Source organism: Elephantulus edwardii, unplaced genomic scaffold (genome assembly GCF_000299155.1).
Source record: "Elephantulus edwardii isolate Elephantulus edwardi_28Jun2011 unplaced genomic scaffold, EleEdw1.0 scaffold00897, whole genome shotgun sequence".
Taxonomy (NCBI): domain Eukaryota; kingdom Metazoa; phylum Chordata; class Mammalia; order Macroscelidea; family Macroscelididae; genus Elephantulus; species Elephantulus edwardii.
Window position 1 is genome coordinate 1 of NW_006400647.1, and position 17,602 is coordinate 17,602.

General features: G+C 38.6%; 1 pseudogene; it reads left to right on the top strand.

Moving 5' to 3' along the window:
* The first annotated feature begins 16,854 nt into the window (after window positions 1-16,854).
* On the top strand, window positions 16,855-17,383 carry LOC102877268 (annotated as a pseudogene).
* The last annotated feature ends 219 nt before the right edge of the window (window positions 17,384-17,602 follow it).

Sequence of the window (17,602 nt, forward strand, 5' to 3'; positions counted from 1 at the left end):
GTAACTGGGATAATCGGGTTGGGTGTGTCAGAGGCAGTGCGGTTGGCGCAGGATAGAGCAGGGTTTAGGGCTGTTGTGCATAGGGTCGCTATGAGTTGCAAACGACTAGATGGCACATAACAACAACAACAACAACCCTTAGAACAAACAGGTCTGTCCTGGAGAGGGTGAAACCAAGTTGCTCTTTAGAAACAAGGATTTTTGAGGATTTCCATCTCACATACATTCCCCAAGGAATGTTGCCAGTAGGAATCAGCCCTTGAAGAAGGATATCATGCTTGGAAGGGTGGAGGGACAGCAAAGGAGAGGTAGACTCTTGATTGGATGGATTGACACAGAAACCGAGATAATGGGAGTAAGTGTATCAAAGACAGTGAGATTGACTCAGGACAAGGCAGGGTTCAGAGCTACTGTGCATGGGGCTGCTGTAAGTTGTTATCAACTTGATAGCACATAACAACAACAACAAATCCCTAAAGGCCTCATTTGTCAACTTCAAAATGTCAGTAATACACATATGAGTACTAAGGCTACTCCCACATCCTTAAAGTTTAGATCTAATTTTTTTTTCTACTAGTTTATTGAAAAAATTCAAATACATTGTTTTTAAGACAAATTTTTTCTCTTTCCCTAACCCCACCCCCTTCAAATTCTACAACCACACGATTAATCCTCCCTCCCCCTGCACATCCTCATCCCTCTGCTTGATTTGCATACAGTAATTTGTATTTAATTCATGTTGATTGTATTTGTGGGGTTTTATTTTCACCACCCACGAAACTCTGAGACCCAGTGATATCCTGTCCCCCTCCCCACCCTTAGTTTCCTTATCCCCTCCCCTTTCCTTTATGCATATCCATGCACATCTTACTGGTTATACGTCTGTTTTCACAATAATGGTCTTATGCAGTATTTGTCCTTATGAGTCAGAGTTAGCTCACTCAATATAATGCTCTCTAGCCTCTCTCCCATGTCATATAGTACATTTCAAAATCATAGTTCCTAAGTGCTGCATAGTATTCCATGTGTGAATATAACCCAATTTCTCATTTAATATGGCAACTGCCCCTGTAGCATTGGCCAGGGCAAACCAAAGTTCCCACACTATTGTGGTCAGCTATTAATGTGTTAGTAGTAGTTGGCATTACCTGAAATGAAAAGTACATTGAAAAAGCAAAAGGGGAATAACGGAAAATTGTGGTTTCTGCCTTGCAAGAATACCAGTCACACCACACTAAACATTTGAAGATTATAGATTGTGAAACTCTACTGAACCCAATGCCTACAGAAACTCAAGGCTTTGGTGTCTCAGGAAGCTGCTTTTGGCTTCTTTTATCTTCAAGGGACCAAAGAAAAGCGGCAATCTCTGCTAAGGGCTTCTCATCAAAACTTTGTTTTCCTCAGCTTTTTAATTGCTATGGCTTTTTATTAACTCTCATTATTCCAAGTCATTCAAGAAAGTAAGCTCTATGAAGAAGAATGTGGCACTAAGATCAAAGGAAGATTCATCAACAACAACCTGATTTATGCAAATAACACAACCTGATTTACTAAGAGCGAAGAAGACTTGAAACACTTGCTATAGAAGATCAAATAATACAGCCTTCAATATGGATTGCATCACGATATCAAGAAAACAAAAATTCTATTAGACCAATAAGCAGTATCATGATAGCTGGAGAAAAAACTGAAACTGTCAAAACTTCATCTTACTTGGATCCACAGACAAGATCTTACGTACCAGCAGTCAGGAAGGAGATCAGGAAACAAATTGCTTTGGAAAAGTCTGCAATCAGGGACCTCTCCAAATTACTGAGGAGCAGAGATGTAAGTTTGAAGATTAAAGTGCATCTGATTCAGGCCATGGTCTTTTTAGTCACTAGCTGTGCATCTGAGATCTGGACAATGAATAAAGATGACAAAGAAGTGATGCCTCTGAGTTGTGGTGTTGGAGAAAAGTATTGAATATCCCTTGGAATCCCCAAAGAATATACTTTCTTGGAGAAAGTACAACCAGAGTCCCCCTTATAAGCAAGGAAGGGAAAACTTCATCTCACATACTTGGGGGATGCTGCAAGGAAAGGCTATTCCTTGGAAAGGGACTCATGTTTGGAAAGGTGGAAGGTCAACAAAAGGAAGATCATCCACAAGATAGATTGGCACAGAGACTTCGGTAATGGTCTCAAGTATGTCAAAGATGGTGAGGATGGCACAGGATAGGCTGGGGTTCAGTTGCGTTGTTGATAGAGTTGCTATGAGCTGACAACACCTAACAACAACTTATGTGCAGCAAAAAAATTCAAACAGGCCATGGTCTTCACAATCACCTGTTATGCATCAGAGAGTTGGACGATGACCAAGGAGGATAGAAGGAGAATTGATGCCTTTGAGCTGTGGTGCTGGAGAAGAGTATTGAGAATACCATGGACTGCTAGGAAAACAAGTAGATTTGTCCTGGAGAGGGTTAAACCGGGTGGCTCCTTGGAGGCAAGGATTCTGAGGCTCCGTCTGACTTAACTTTGGACATGTTGTGAGGAGAGACCGGTCCTTAGAGAGGGACATTATGCTTGGGAGGGTGGAGGGACGGCGCAGGAGAGGAAGTCCCTCTATGAGGTGGATTGATTCAGTGACTGGGATAATTGGGATGGGAGTGTCAGAGACAGTGCAATTGGCACAGGACAGCGGAGTTTAGGGCTGTTGTACATAGGGTCGCTATGAGTCACAGGCGACTCGACAGCACATAACAACAACAATAAGTAATAAACCTTTGATATCTTTTTTTTTCCCTGTTCAAAGAGTACCTTTCCTTGTTGTTGTTACATGCTGTTGAGTCTCCTGCAACTCATAGCGACCCTCCACCCTTCCAAGTATGATGTCCTTCTCTAAGGATCAGTCCCTCCTGGCCATGTGTCCAATGTATGTGAGGCAGAGCTTCAAAATCCTAGAGTCTGAGGAGAAACTTGGATTCAACCTCTTCAAGACAGTCCTATTTATTTATATGGTATGTTCAAGACTCTTCTGCAGCACGCCAACTGAAATATGTCAATTCTTCTTGTCATCCTTAGTCATTTTCCAGCTCTCTGATGCATAGCAAGTAATTGCAACGGCTGTGACTTTTCCTAGAGAACAAAACAATTCCTTGGTTCAGCTCAGACACTGAAAATGCATGAGAGGAGGAACAGTAGAGGGTCTAGTACAAGTAAAATGAGAGGTTCTTGATATTCAATCTCTGCCGTTTTGAGCTTAGCTGCTTTAACCCCATCAAGAGTTTGCCCTTTCCCTTTGTACTCTGCTCCACAATATGTAATTTGGCTTTGCAAGTCTACAGTCATCTTAAAAGGTTCTCCTCATTCAAAGAAAAATCTCTCTCTTCTAAAGCCCAGATTCTTGCTTGTTTCAGCTGTGGTCTCAGTCAAGTTGGTTCTGACCTCAAAATGAACCCCTCTCCTAGCCAAAAACAGCCAGGGCCGCATGCCAGCAATATCATCTGCTGGAGCTGGGCTGCCACAGTTTAAGGTAGCTGCTGTATGCTACACAAAAGCCAAACTCTTCCCACACAGCACTTTGACTCCAAATTCTGGAATCCCTGCTTATTCTAACTCAGATCCACATGAACATCAATATTTAGGAATTCACGATGAGATTAGTATGGCATTGAGCTGGTATTAGATTGAAATCCTGCCCTTCCACTCATCTCTCCTGCTAATACATTTTCCAATCAAGAGAGCTATAAATAAGAAATAATATCACTTTATTTCCTGCTGCTATGCCAGCCTGTAATAATTCACAAAGTTGATGTCTGGAACAAAATGGATCAAAGAACGTGGTTTAGACACGGAGTCCTGGTGAGGACTCCATGATTTGCCATCTCTTCCACCTAAATTTAAAATGAGTCTTCAGAGATATAGACTGTCACTGTGTAAGCACTCAATTTCCCATCTGAAAAGGGATGAGGGAGAGAAACAGACTTACCTAAACAGTGCAACACAATGTATCGAAATCCAAAACAAGAGGAAGTTGCCTGTCCTATTCTAAGATAAACAAGGTAAGAAGCATCACACTCCCTAATATCAAATATTACTACACATCCATAGTAATCAAGACATCATAGCACTAGTACAGCAACAGACACTTAGGTCAATGGGATAGAATCAAGAAGCCAAAAATCATCTAATCTTTGACAAGCAGGTGACATCAATTAAGTGAGGAAACAACAGCCTCTTTAATTAATGGTGCTGGCAAAATTGGGAAACTATCTGCAGACAACTGAAACAAGACCCACACCCCACACGAGCACAAAATCTAACACAGATTGAACCAATGAGCTAGGAGCAGACTCAAAGACTACAAACTTCATCAGAGAAAAATCAAGAACAACTCTAGAAGCCCTAATCTACAGCATTGATAGGCTTCCATGCATAAAGAAAAACCTATAACTAGGAGATGATAGAAAATGGGACCAAAATAAAATCTTCTTCTTGTTGTTGTTGTTTTTATGGGACATTGAGTCAACTACAACTCATAGCAATGCTATTAACTGTGGATTCCCCGGCATAGTGACAACCGGGCCACAGCTGAGATCAGAGTCCAGACAGGACTGAGCACCCTCTGCAAACAGAGAATTCCACCCAGCTCCCCGGAGGAGAAACTGGATGCCCTCTGCAAACAGAGAATTCTGTCCAGTCTCCCACTGGAGGGGATGCCATGTCTGAACTTTGGTCTTAGTTTAAAGTTTAAGCTTACCCATTGTTATGTTGGCAACACTTAAGTTTAAGGAAAATATAGTCTCTGGAGATTGAACTTTTTTAGGATACTTGGCTAAAACTAAATAAAAACCATAGGGAGATTAAGAAAGGGCCTTTTCACAGTGTTAAACTGTGAGAGGACCTCTCTGCCTCAGCTTCCCTCTTTTTCATTTCCTCATGTCCCAGCTTTCTTTCTGTGTCTGGTTTGCAACAATTAACAGTAGCTCTGAACCCTGTCATATCCTGAGTCAACTTCACCATCTCAGACCCAGTAGTCATAGTTACTGTATCAATCCATCACATCTAATGTCTTCCTCTCCTGCACTGACCCTCTACCCTTCCAAGCATGATATTCTTCTCAAAGGACTGGTTACTCAGGCAACATGCTCAAAGTATGAGACAGAGTTTCAAAATCCTTGCCTCCGAGAAACAATCTAGTTTCACCATCTCCAGGACAGACTTGTTTGTTCTCTCTGCAGCCCATGATATGTTCAATACTCTTCACCAGTAGCACAATTTAAAGGCATTGATTCTTCTTCTGACATACTCATTGTCCATCTCTCAAATGCATAGCAAGAAATTGAAAATACCTGGATTGGGTATATGTTAGTCTCTAAACTGATAGCATTGCTCTTTAGTACTCCAGAGAAGTCTCAGACAGGAGATTTTGCCAAAGTAACTTGTCTTTTGATTTCCTGACTGCTGATACCAAGAGTTTGATTGTAGATCTGAGCAAGATGAAACTGCTAGCAATCTCAATCTTTTCTCCCTCTATCATGGTATTGCCAATTAGCCCTGTGGTGAGGATATTTGTTTTCTTGATGCTATGTACATAAAAAACGTCTCCAATGGAGGTTGTTTCTTTTAAAAAAAAAAAAAAAAGCCCACAGATTAGGAAAAAGCTTTTTGGCAATATACAGCAATATTTAGGCTATTCTTTTCCACAGGATAATTTATATGTCTAAAGACTAGAACAATGGCAAAAGATATCCTATAATCATTGTTATCTTGAACAGTCTTGAAACTCTGCTTGCTTTATGTTTGGTATTATCACCTGCTAGGCAAAGGCTATCCTGAAGAGTTGCTAATGAGAAGGAAAGCTAGTGACTGAAAATCATCACTACCAATCATCTTGGATATAAAATAGGGAGGAAGAAAAGTCATCACAGAGGAATCAAACATAATATGCTAAGACCTTACCTATGGTCTTATTTCTCTTCTAAGATTGGAAATAAATGAAGGGTATTTCCAGCCTGTCTAGATACTTTAATGGAGCCTTAATAGCATAGTAGGTTAAGCGTTGGGTTAATTACTAAAAGATTAGCAGTTCTGTTTTGTTTGGTATTTTTTCTTTTATTTTTGGGGTTTTTTTATTTTATTATTTTTGTGTGCGTGTACCGTCAAATCAGATCTGACTGGTACAGGAGGAGATTGTCCCTCCTTACCCGGCAGAGCATCTGGTGGATTCGAACTGTTCGCCTCTGGGATTGTAGTTGCAGCTCCTTGCCACTAGGCCACCAGAGCTCCCCTAAGATTAGCAGTTCTAATCTACCGGCAGCTCTGAAGGAGAAAGAGGAGACAGTCTGTTACCATTAAGATGTACAGCCTTTTACCTTTGATAAAATCCAACAGCCTTTCTTGATTAAAACAGTGAACAAAATAGGAATAGAGGGAAATTTCCTCAACATAGTAAAAAGTATATATGCAAATCTGAGAGCCAATATTGTTTTCAATGGAGAAAGATTAAAGGCATTCCCTTTGAGAACAGGAACTAGGAAAGGATGCCCACTATCACTTCTGCTATTCAATATTGTATTGGTAGTCTTTGCAATAGCAATAAGACAAGAGAAGGGAGTAAGAGGAATCCAAATTGGCAAAGAGGAGGTAAAATTGTCTCTATATGCAGATGATATGATAGTATACTTAGAAAACCCTAAAGATTCAGCAAGAAAACTACTGGGCATAGTTGACCAATTCAGCAAAACGTCAGGATACAAAAATCAACTGGGCTTCTCTACAGTGACAAAGAGAATACAGAACTGGAGCTAATAAAAACAATACCCATCACAATAGCTAATCACAAGATTAAATACTTGAGAGTAAATCTAACTAGAAACACAAAGTATTTATTCAAAGAAAATTACAAAACATTACTACAAGAAACAAAAAGAGACCTGGAAAAATGGAAGAATATCCCTTGTTCTTGGATAGAAAGATTTGATATTGTAAAAATTAGAATACTACCAAAGGCAATTTATACATTCAATGCAATCCCAATACAAATACCAATACCATTCTTCAATGAGATAAAAAAGGCCAAACTCCAATTTCATTTGAAATGGAAAGAAACCCTGAATAAGCAAAACACTCCTTAAAAAGAGAAACAAGAAACAAGGTAGGAAACATCTCACTCCCTGATTTCAAATCCTACTACACTGCCAAGGTGGTCAAGACAGTGTGGTACTGGTATAACGACAGACACAAAGATTAATGGAATAGAATTGAGAACCTAGAAATCAGTCCATCTACCTATTGTCAACTGATTTTTGACAAGGAGATGAAATCAGTCAAGTGGGAAAATGACAGCCTTTTTAACAAATGGTGTTGGAAAAACCAAGCAAGACCCATACCTCACACCATACACAAAAAACAACTCAAATTGAATCAAGGACCTAGGACTAAAACCAAGAACTATAAGCTTCATTAAATAAAAGCTTGGAAGAACTCTAGAAGCCCTAATCCACAACATGAACAGTCTTTCCAAACATCCTAAAAAACCTACAATCAGGAGAGGATAAAATAGATGAATGGACCTTCTAAGAATCAAATCCTTATGCACATCAAAAAATTCTCCAGCAAGGTTAAAAGGAAAACCACAGATTGGGGAAAAAATATTTGGGAATGACATGTCTGATAAGGGACTTATATCTAGAATTTATAAAATACTCGAGCACCACAGCAAGATAAAGGTAAATAACCCAACTGAAAGATGGGTACAGGATATGAACAGACACTTCACTAAAGAAGACATTCAGATGGCAAACAAACACATGAAGAAATGTTCAAAATCCCAAGCTCTAAGAGAGATGCAAATCAAAACAACTATGAGATATCATCTCACCCCAGTAAGAATAGCAAAATTCAACAAAGCAGCAACAACAAATGCTGGCAAGGTTGTAAAGAAACTGGAGCCCTTATTCACTGTTGGTAGCAGAGTAAATGGTGCAACCACTATGGAAGGCAGTATGGCAATTTCTCAAAAAGTTGGAAATAGAAACACCATTTGACCCAGCAATTCCACTACTGGGAATATATCCTAACAAAACCAGAACTGCCACCCAAGCAGATATAAGCACAGCTATGTTATTGCTACTTTGTTCACAATAGCAAAGATTTGGAAACAACTCAAGTGCCTATCAAAAAACAAATGGATAAGAGAAACTGTGGTATATTCACACAATGGAATACTAAGCTGCATTGAAAAACAAGGATCTCATGAAATATTATACAAAATCTGTAATCCTGGAGGACATTTTGTTGAGTGAAATATCTCAATCACAGAAGGGCAAATACTGCATAATGCCACTGTTATAAAACAGGACCAACATCGGGTTTGCAGGGAAACTAAGAAAAGAGGAAATATATAATGTACACTGCATTGAAACAGATGAGGGAGAGAATTGTTTAAAAGGGATATATGATTAGGTATTATTTGCATGGCTAGAGTCCAGAATAAAAGCTGCATAGTAAAGTGGACTGGGGTGAGGATTTTATAACAATTAAAGAATTTTTTTTTCTAAAAGAGAAAAGCAAGCTGGGGTGGAGGAGGAGTGGGCAGGGAGGAAAACGTATAACAATGAATGAATGGAAATCCAAGTTCTCTATAATATTTCATTAAAATCTCAATTTTAAAAAAAATAAGAAGATGTACGGCCTTTTAGACCCAATAGAGAGTTACCAGGAGTTGGAATCAACTCTACAGGGGTGAATTTCGTTTAAGTTAAACACTTGAAAATTTCAAGTAGTTACAATTTACAGGGAAGATATTAGAGATATCTGATTATCAGTATTACCTTGAGTTGAAAAGAGATTTAATCTTTAACAAATTTGTGATTAGTGTCTATCTCTTAAAATTCTGAGCCATTCACTCATTGCCTTAAATAAAGAAGCAGCTAATTAATTTTAGGCTTAACAAGGAGAGAAACACTCTTGATCAAAAATTATCCTATAATAACCTCAAAAGCAATTAAGTGTGTTTTCAATTATTGTCCACTAAAACATTAATTAGATTCAAACACAATTGCATTTCATTGGCACTCTAGTACCCAAATGGATACTTTATTCAATAGGTTAACTCAATTAGTTAACAGAAAGTTCATTTAGCAAGGAACTTATGCAAGCAAGTTCAACAATGAATATGCTATAAAGACCATATTGTTGCAATGACTTAATTTAGAATTTTATCTAAGTCCACACACCTCTCCACATTTGAACAAAGTATGGTATTTTTCTAACTTTCGTTAAGATACATTTTCTAAAAACAGAAAAACTAAATATAGATTATCAATTGCCAATATAAACCCAAAAACTCTCAAAACTGGTTGTTAGCAAGCACATGAGAATGTGGACATAAGTGTGGTCTGTGATAAACTGGAGACGTCTTAAGTTGGGGACTACCCACAGCACTGTTACATGTTTATAGTCTCATCACTTACTCAATGTCTGTGGGGTAGTGTGGTGCCTAGCACAGTGTGCTTGATTACTGCTTGTTATCTAGGTGAGTGCATAGCACAAATGAGTCACAGGCTGTGAGAGATTTTGGAGGCAAACCCAAAGAAAGTCCCAATCATTCTCGCCCTCGGTGGCTTGTTTCTTAACCTTTTGAATATGGCAAAAGTGACAAGATTCCACTCTTATGAAGAGTTAGTTGTTATTGTTGTTATGTGTCATCAAGTCACCTGTGACTCATAATGACCCTATGTACAACTGCCCTAAACCCTGCTCTATCCTTTGCTATCTATCTCTATCTCACTCTCTCCAACACACCTACCCCCAAAACCCTAGTCACTGAATCAATCCATCTCATTGAGGTTCTTCCTCTCCTGCACTGTCCCTCAACCCTCCAAAAAATGACATCCCCTCCAAGGACCAGTCCCTCTTTGCAACATGTCCAAAGTATATCAGATGAAGCTTTAGAATCCTTGCCCCAAGAAGCAGTCTGGTTTCACTCTCTTACTTTGTTATTTTGTTATATAAGTAGGACAAGTTCTTTGCAATTACTTACTATGCATCAAACAGTTGGACAATGACTAAGGATGACAGAAAAAGAATCGATGCCTTTGATGTGTGCTGTTGGAGAAGAATGCTGAATATCCTGTAGACTACCAAAAGATGTGTCTTGGAGAAATGCAGCCAGAGCTCTCCTTACATGTAAGGACAGTGAAGTATTGTCTCACATAATTTGGACATGTTGTTAGGAGAAGTTTGTCCTTAGAAATGGACATGATGCTCAGAAAGCTGGAGGGTCAGCAAAGTTTGATACACTGATCATGGTGATGGGTTCAAGAGTTTCAGGGATGATAATAATGGTGCAAGATAGGATAGGGTTCAGATCTGTTGTTCATAAGGTCACCATTAGTTGTACTTGACTCAGTGGTACCTAGCAATAACAACATGGCATGAGAGAGAGAAAGCTTTCCTCATTGAAAGATTGAATCTTTCTCAAACAGACTGTCTCCTCTTACTCTTCCAAGTGTTATTAGCACTCCAGAGCACTCCTTGTATTGTCCCATTTGATGAACTCTTATTTTTTTTAATATTTTTTATTGGGAATTACATATTGGGGGTACAAGGAGGTGAGGGTTGGGGGCAGAAGGGTGAGGATGGGCCAGGATGCAGTTGCAGAGCTGCACAGTTTGGTCGGTGGGGGGAGCAGGTGAAGAAAATGATGAGGGTCCAGTGGGGACCAGATGCTACAGAGGAATGACAAGCATTTTCCAATAGTAATTAAACCAACTGTCTTATTGATTTGGGAATTGGATGCTGACTCTCTGGCTTCTTCATGCTGAACAGGGGCGTAGATATAAAGGGGGGAAGGGAGGACGCTTTATCACCTTACTGGTGGTCTTGGGTTACAGCTGCTTGCCTTCTTGCTCCTGAGGGCTGCGACGGCTCGCTCCGAGCCGGGGGCCGAGGGCAGCCCGTCCCGGGCAGAGGGCCGCAACGGCTGAAGTAGTCTTTTTTTAAAAAAGAAGAAGAAAAAATGTGTGTGTGTGTGTGTGTGTGTGTGTGTGTGTGTGTGTACCGTCAAATTGGATCTGACTGGTACAGGAGACTGCCCCTCCTTCTCCAGCAGAGCATGAAGTAGAGTCTGGGATTATCACCCCCCCCCAACCCAGGTGCCTGTCGGGGCCTGGGTTTCAGCTGTCCACACCACAGCAGTGGGCAACGAGCTTAAAGCCCCTGATGGCTCTGGGCGCTGACTCTCACCAGTGGCTATGGATGAAGTCACAGGCGATTTTCAGCCAGTGCCGGGATGAACTCTTATTTTAAGCATTCACCAGAAAACAATTTATAAATTCAGAGCAAAATTTAAACTTTTGGAAAAGTGAAATTTAAAAAGTACTTTGCTAATACAATCACATAGCATTATTGATTTTTTCCTCTGGTGACTTAGTGGTTAAGGAATTGGACTGCCAACACAAATGTACCCTGTTCAAATCCACCAGCTGCTCCATGGAAGAAAAATGAGCAATCCTTTCCCATGTGATTTACTGCCTCTGAAAAATTCACTGGAGAGTCAGCCGTGAGTTCATTCCAACTCAACAGTACTCAACAACAACAAGGCTAGTAGAAGGAGATAGAATGCATTCAGTTCTCTACTGCCACATGTTGTTGTTGTTGTGCAGTCGAAATTTCCCACATTTGGGTAAATAGCAGGAGTCAGCACATCCAGAGTGCAACAGTGCAGCAGTGCCCTGAGAACACCAATTTCATGATCATGATATTTCCTCTGCCAGTGAAGTATAAGAATTACCATACATTTTGGTAGGGAGACCAGTTCTTCCTTTCTTGCTGTGAACTAATGCTTAAATGGTGCAAATTGAACTTTATTGGTAACAATGACAAAAATAGCTGACAAGTACTGTGGAGTATGTAGTCATGACAGGGTACAAAATTATCAAAGTCTAGCAGGAAAATAGGACTAGAACATTTAGAAAAAGTAAAGATGAAAGATAGACTTATTTTATGTAAGACTTCTTTTAAAACGTATTGAGTTTATCTTTCATTATGACTTCTCAACTGATGTTGCTACATGGGTAGGCAGGACTATACGAATGGGGTGTGTTGCCCTATCTACATGGGGATGTGCTATCTACAATTCCACAAAGGGACTGGCCAGTCTCAACAATCTACAAAAGAACTGGCTAGTCTCACCAATGAATTGAAAAGCTCTAGCTGCAGAGACAGATTTCTTCCCCCACCACAGAAGATTTTTTTTTCTTTGCCAAAGAAGAGAGAGCTCCCCCAACCTGGTGAAATGTAGGCCATGCTTGGGGTCAGCAGCAGCAGTGATGGCTGAACTGGAAAATTGGATGTGAGATGGAATTTTAGCGGATGGGGGGCAATATTGGAATGACTGAGGACTTTGTTGGATAGTTGAGGGGCAAGTTAATAGTGACAGGACTGAGAACTTTGTAGGACAATTGCAGAGGAAGTCAATATTGGTAAAGACTGAGAACATTTTGTTAGAAAATTGATGGGAAGCCAATATTGACAAAACTGCGAACTTGGAAAGACATAGAGCCATGAGGCTCAAGGCTGAAGTGCCTGCATGTACATTTGGGGAGCTGTCTTGACAGCTATTTATTGACAGCTAGTTATTAATCTAATTATAACCTTTTAACTACACCCCCAAAAAAATCTTAGTAGAACAATATCTGTTATGTTTATGGAAAAGTGTCACTATCTTTTTAAATACCTGATATATTTTGAAAATGTGTATTTTTATCATTATAAAGAATTTAAACATTATAATTATCAATTAATAACATGTTAGAGTATAATTTAAAAAATAATAACTTATATGAATTATGATCAATGACAATAAAAGATATTCTGTCAATTGGAGAAAAATACCTTCTGTTATTTGTCATCAGCTACTGATGTGCACAAAGATTCTAGTCAATGGTAATTCTCAAGAATTAGCAAGATTGTTAAGAAATATTAATAAATCATGCTCATAAACAAATATGCTATAGAGGGTTTACACAAAGAATTAACAATGGAGAGGTGGAAGGAATTGAAAAGGAGAAAGAGGAGAACAAAAATTGAAGGATGGATTGGATAGGTTGGGTGAAGAGAAAGGCAATGTACAATAGCTGTTTGTGAAATCCTTGTAATTAATAGCATTAACTAATTGGAATTAATGATGTAAAAATTTTTAAAGAATTTAAGGAGTTAAACATGGGGGTGGAATTATGTTCATGATTACAGACTGCAAAGAGCAGTGTTTGGAAAACTGTTGTGCATAATCTTAAACTGAACATGTGTATGCACTCAAATCCAGCAATATTACTCTTACTTATGCCTATTCTCAGAATAAATACCTATATATGTCCACCAGCAAACATGTACTAAAATTTTAGAGCAGAACTACATTAGCCCAAAACTGGATACTGCTCAAATATCTATCAACAATAAATTGAACAAATGTTGTGGACAAAATAAATAGTACTAAGAACAAGCAACATACACTAAAGAAATGTAACTCACCAATAAAATATTGCATGAGAAATCAAACATTATATATGTAATATATATATATATAGTATGATTGAAGCTGTGCTGCCAACTAGGTTTTAATTAACCAGCTGCTCTATGGGACAAAGATGGGCAATCCCCTCTCATGCAATTTATTGCATTTAAAAACCTACTGGAGGGTCAGGTATGGGTCAGTTCCAACTTGACGGTACATAACAAAAACAATCTATCATAGGAAGCTTGTGGCCTAGTGTAGGGAGCTGCACTACTAATCCAATGGCACACAGTTCAAATCTACAAGCAGCTCTATGAGAGAAAGATGGACAATCTCTTCCTGTTCAGTTGACTGTTCTGCTTCTTGTCAGAGTAATCGTTACCTAGACATGGTAGTGTTCACACACATCTACAAATTCTTTAAACCTGTATTTTCAGTTCTAATTACACTGAATCATACATGTAAAACATATTGAAAAGGTAAGTGTTTTGTTATAGATATATAGAATAACCACAGAAAAATTAGAAAATAAACCTATGTTGCAATTTTTTTTTAAATGTGAAGTCAAATTGCCTCCCCTAGAATATGGGCTGGCCTTAATGGCATGCCTTTAGCAAACAGTGTACTAGAATTTACTAGAATGACTTCAAGGCTAGGTTTGAAAACGTAATACACTTTTTACCTGGTCCTTTTTCTTGGAACACTCTTCTTTGGAACTCAGCCATCTTCCTGTGAAACCAAAGAGCCACATGGAAAAGACTTTTATAGGTATTCTGGTCACAAAGATGACATACCAGTCAATATTAAAATTCAAATATGTAAACGAAGAAACCTTAACATGATTCCAGCTCCCAGTCCTCAAGTCATTCCAGCTAAGCACTGCCTAAAAGGAAAATAAATTTTAAAACTAAATGTTACTATTTCAAGCTATCATTCATCTATCAATTTACCATACTGCTGTGGTGGTTTGTATGATGCAGTGATACTGGAAGCTACACCATTGGTATTGCAAATATCAGCAGGGTCACCCAAGGTGAATAGGTTTCTTTGGAGTTGCCAAACTAAGCCAGTCTATGAAACAGGATTGGCCATCTACCTCTGATGATCCTTGATTCTTATGAATAGCACTGAAAAATTATGCAATATAGTTCCTGAAGATTAGTCTCTAGGGTTAGAAGGCACTCAGAATATAACTGTGTAAGTGCTGCCTCTTCAAAGTATAATATTCTTCACTTTCTACAAGCAAGTTTGTGCCATCTGCATAAGACAGGTTGATGAGTCTTTCTCCAATCTTGATGTCACATTCCTCTTCAGATAGTCCATCTTCTCAAATTATTTGCTCAGCACAGATTGAGAGGTATGGAGAAGGGATATAACTCCAACATACGTCTTTCCTGAGTTTAAACCATGCAGTTTCCCCTTGTTCTGTTTGAATCACTACTTCTTTGTCTATATGTAGGTTTTGTATGAACATAAAGAATATATAAATTATGTTATCTATAATTTTTATAATCCATACAATGAAATGCCTTTGCACAGTCAAGAAAACACAAGTAAATGTCTTTCTGGTACTCTCTGTTTTCAACAAAGATCCATCATGATTGAAGCTAGAATCATGTCTTTTTTTTTTTCATTGTTGCACTTTTCTTCTCCCCTCCCCTATTCCTCCAGCTCCCCAACAATGCACCCCTTGTTCCAAATTGTTGTCATACACATAATGCCTAATTATATATTCCTTTCAGCCAGTTCTTCTCATCTGGTCTAATACAATGTTCTTGTAAAGGTTTCACTCACATAACTGGCTGTTAATTTTACCTATTCTCTGTACTGACATCAGCAATGATATTCCTGTTTCAAACTCTCTTATTAACCTAGCTTTAATTTCAGTCATTTTATTTCATAATCATCAACAAGATTTTACTTGTGTGGGGCATTAATGATATTGTCCAATAATTTATGCATTCTGCTGCTCATTCTTTTCTTTTTATGAAAACCAGTATCTGGACTTTCTTTCAGTCAGTTGGCCAAGTAGCTCTCTTACTTCTAATTTCTATAAATTTGCCCTAGGGAATTTGTTAAATGTTATTACTCAGCACGTGTGCTATGATGTTAGGGGAAAAACAATGTTGGGAACTACAACTATTATATACATTTATCCATGATTTCTTCTATTAATGTAACTTTTGTCTGTGTAGATCACAATAAATTATGCTTCTTGAGGTCATTAGCTTCTTCTAGGAGCCCTGGTAGCACAAAATGTTTAGGCTGCTAACTAAAAAATCAGCAACTTAATCTCATCAGCCACTCTGTAGGAAAAACATGAGGTAGCCTCCTCCATTAAGATTCATAACCTTGAAATTCAACTGGTTTTGTGTTTTATGCCATATCAATAAGGGAGAGCTATGACTTGATTGTTTAGCTCTTTCTTCAATTTCATTATCTTTAATGATCAATTCAACACACAATTTATTACTTTACGTTAACCATTTTGTTCTCTATTCTGTGAAACCAAAGACCAATCATTTATTGATATATCTCTCCAGTATCAGCACACTGTATGATATAGAGCTGTGATTGATAGTAGGTGCTACCGGGTCAATTTCAGGTCATCATAACCTAATATGACAGAATTGGACAGTTTCAGAGGTCTTCCTAGGCTATAATCTTTATACGCCCTAATCACTAGATCTTTTTCCACAGAGTCATGAGGCAGATTTGAATTGTCATCCTTCTGATTGTAAAGAAGCTCACCACTGCATTACAAAGGCTTTTTGACATATAAAGTTACTGATGTATATTTACTAAATAATATTTTTATAAAATGGAATTGGTTGACCAATTTCTGAAAAAAGCATCAATGAAATGCAGTGAAGAAAGTGTAGCTTTTAAAGCAAATGTTGGAAAAGTAAATATCAATATTGTTGTTGTTGTTGTTGATTGCCTTCCAGTCGAGCACGACTCATAGCAACCCTATGAACAAAAGGCTTGAAGCCCCTCTACAACTATCGACACTTATCAAAGTTCATAGGGTTTCCGGAGGGATGTTACTTAGGAAGTGGAAAAGTAGTAATAAACGTGGGCCCATACCTTACACCATATACAAATGTAATGTCAAATGTCATAACAAATCTGAATGTAAAATTTAAAACTTTTACAAGAAAATACAGGAAAAAAATCTTAGTGACTTAGGTTAGGCCAAGATTTCTTATACATGACGCTAAAAGTACATCCACAGAAAAATAAACTGACGTTTATAAAGTTTGAAACTTAGTTCTTAAAAAAATGCTGTTAAAAAAATTAAAAGACGCTGCTCTTCCTTTTCCCATGAGCGGCAGCAAGTAATCTCCCAAAATGGTTGGATACTAGCTTGACCCGGAAAATCCCACAGAATCATGCAAATCAAGAGGCTCAAATCTCCAGGTCCATTTTAAGAATACCCGGAAAACTGCCCAGACCATCAAGTGTATGCATATCCGGAAAGCCATCAAGTATCTGAAAGATGTCACTTTGCAAAAGCAGTTTGTGCCATTCAACGTTACAATGGTGGAGTTGGTAGGTGTGCCCAAGCCAAACAGTGGGGTTGAACACAGGGTCAGTGGCCCAAAAAAGAGTGCCCAGTTTTTGCCGCATATGCTCAAAAACGCTGAAAGTAATGCTGAACATAAGAGTTTAGATGTTGATTCTGTGGTCATTGAGCATATCCCGGTGAACAAAGCTCCCAAGATGTGCCACCGCTCTTACAGAGCTCATGGTCAGATTAACCCCAACATATAGTGAGATGATCCTTACTGAAAAGAAACAGATTGTTCCTAAACCAGAAGAGGAGGTTGCCCAGAAGAAAAAGATCTCCCCGAAGAAGCTGAAGAAACAAAACGTATGACTTGAGAATAAATACATTATCAAATAAAATGAAAATAACTTTTTCCCCTTCTTTTTTTATTTTATTTTATAATTTTAATGAACATTTACAGAGAATTTGGATTTCCATTCATTCATTGCTGCACTTCTCTCCCCGCCCAGCCCTCTCCCCCCGCCCCCCAGTTCGCTCCTCTCTTTCAAAAGTAAAAGAAAGACTCCCTCCCTGGTACACAATCCCCCC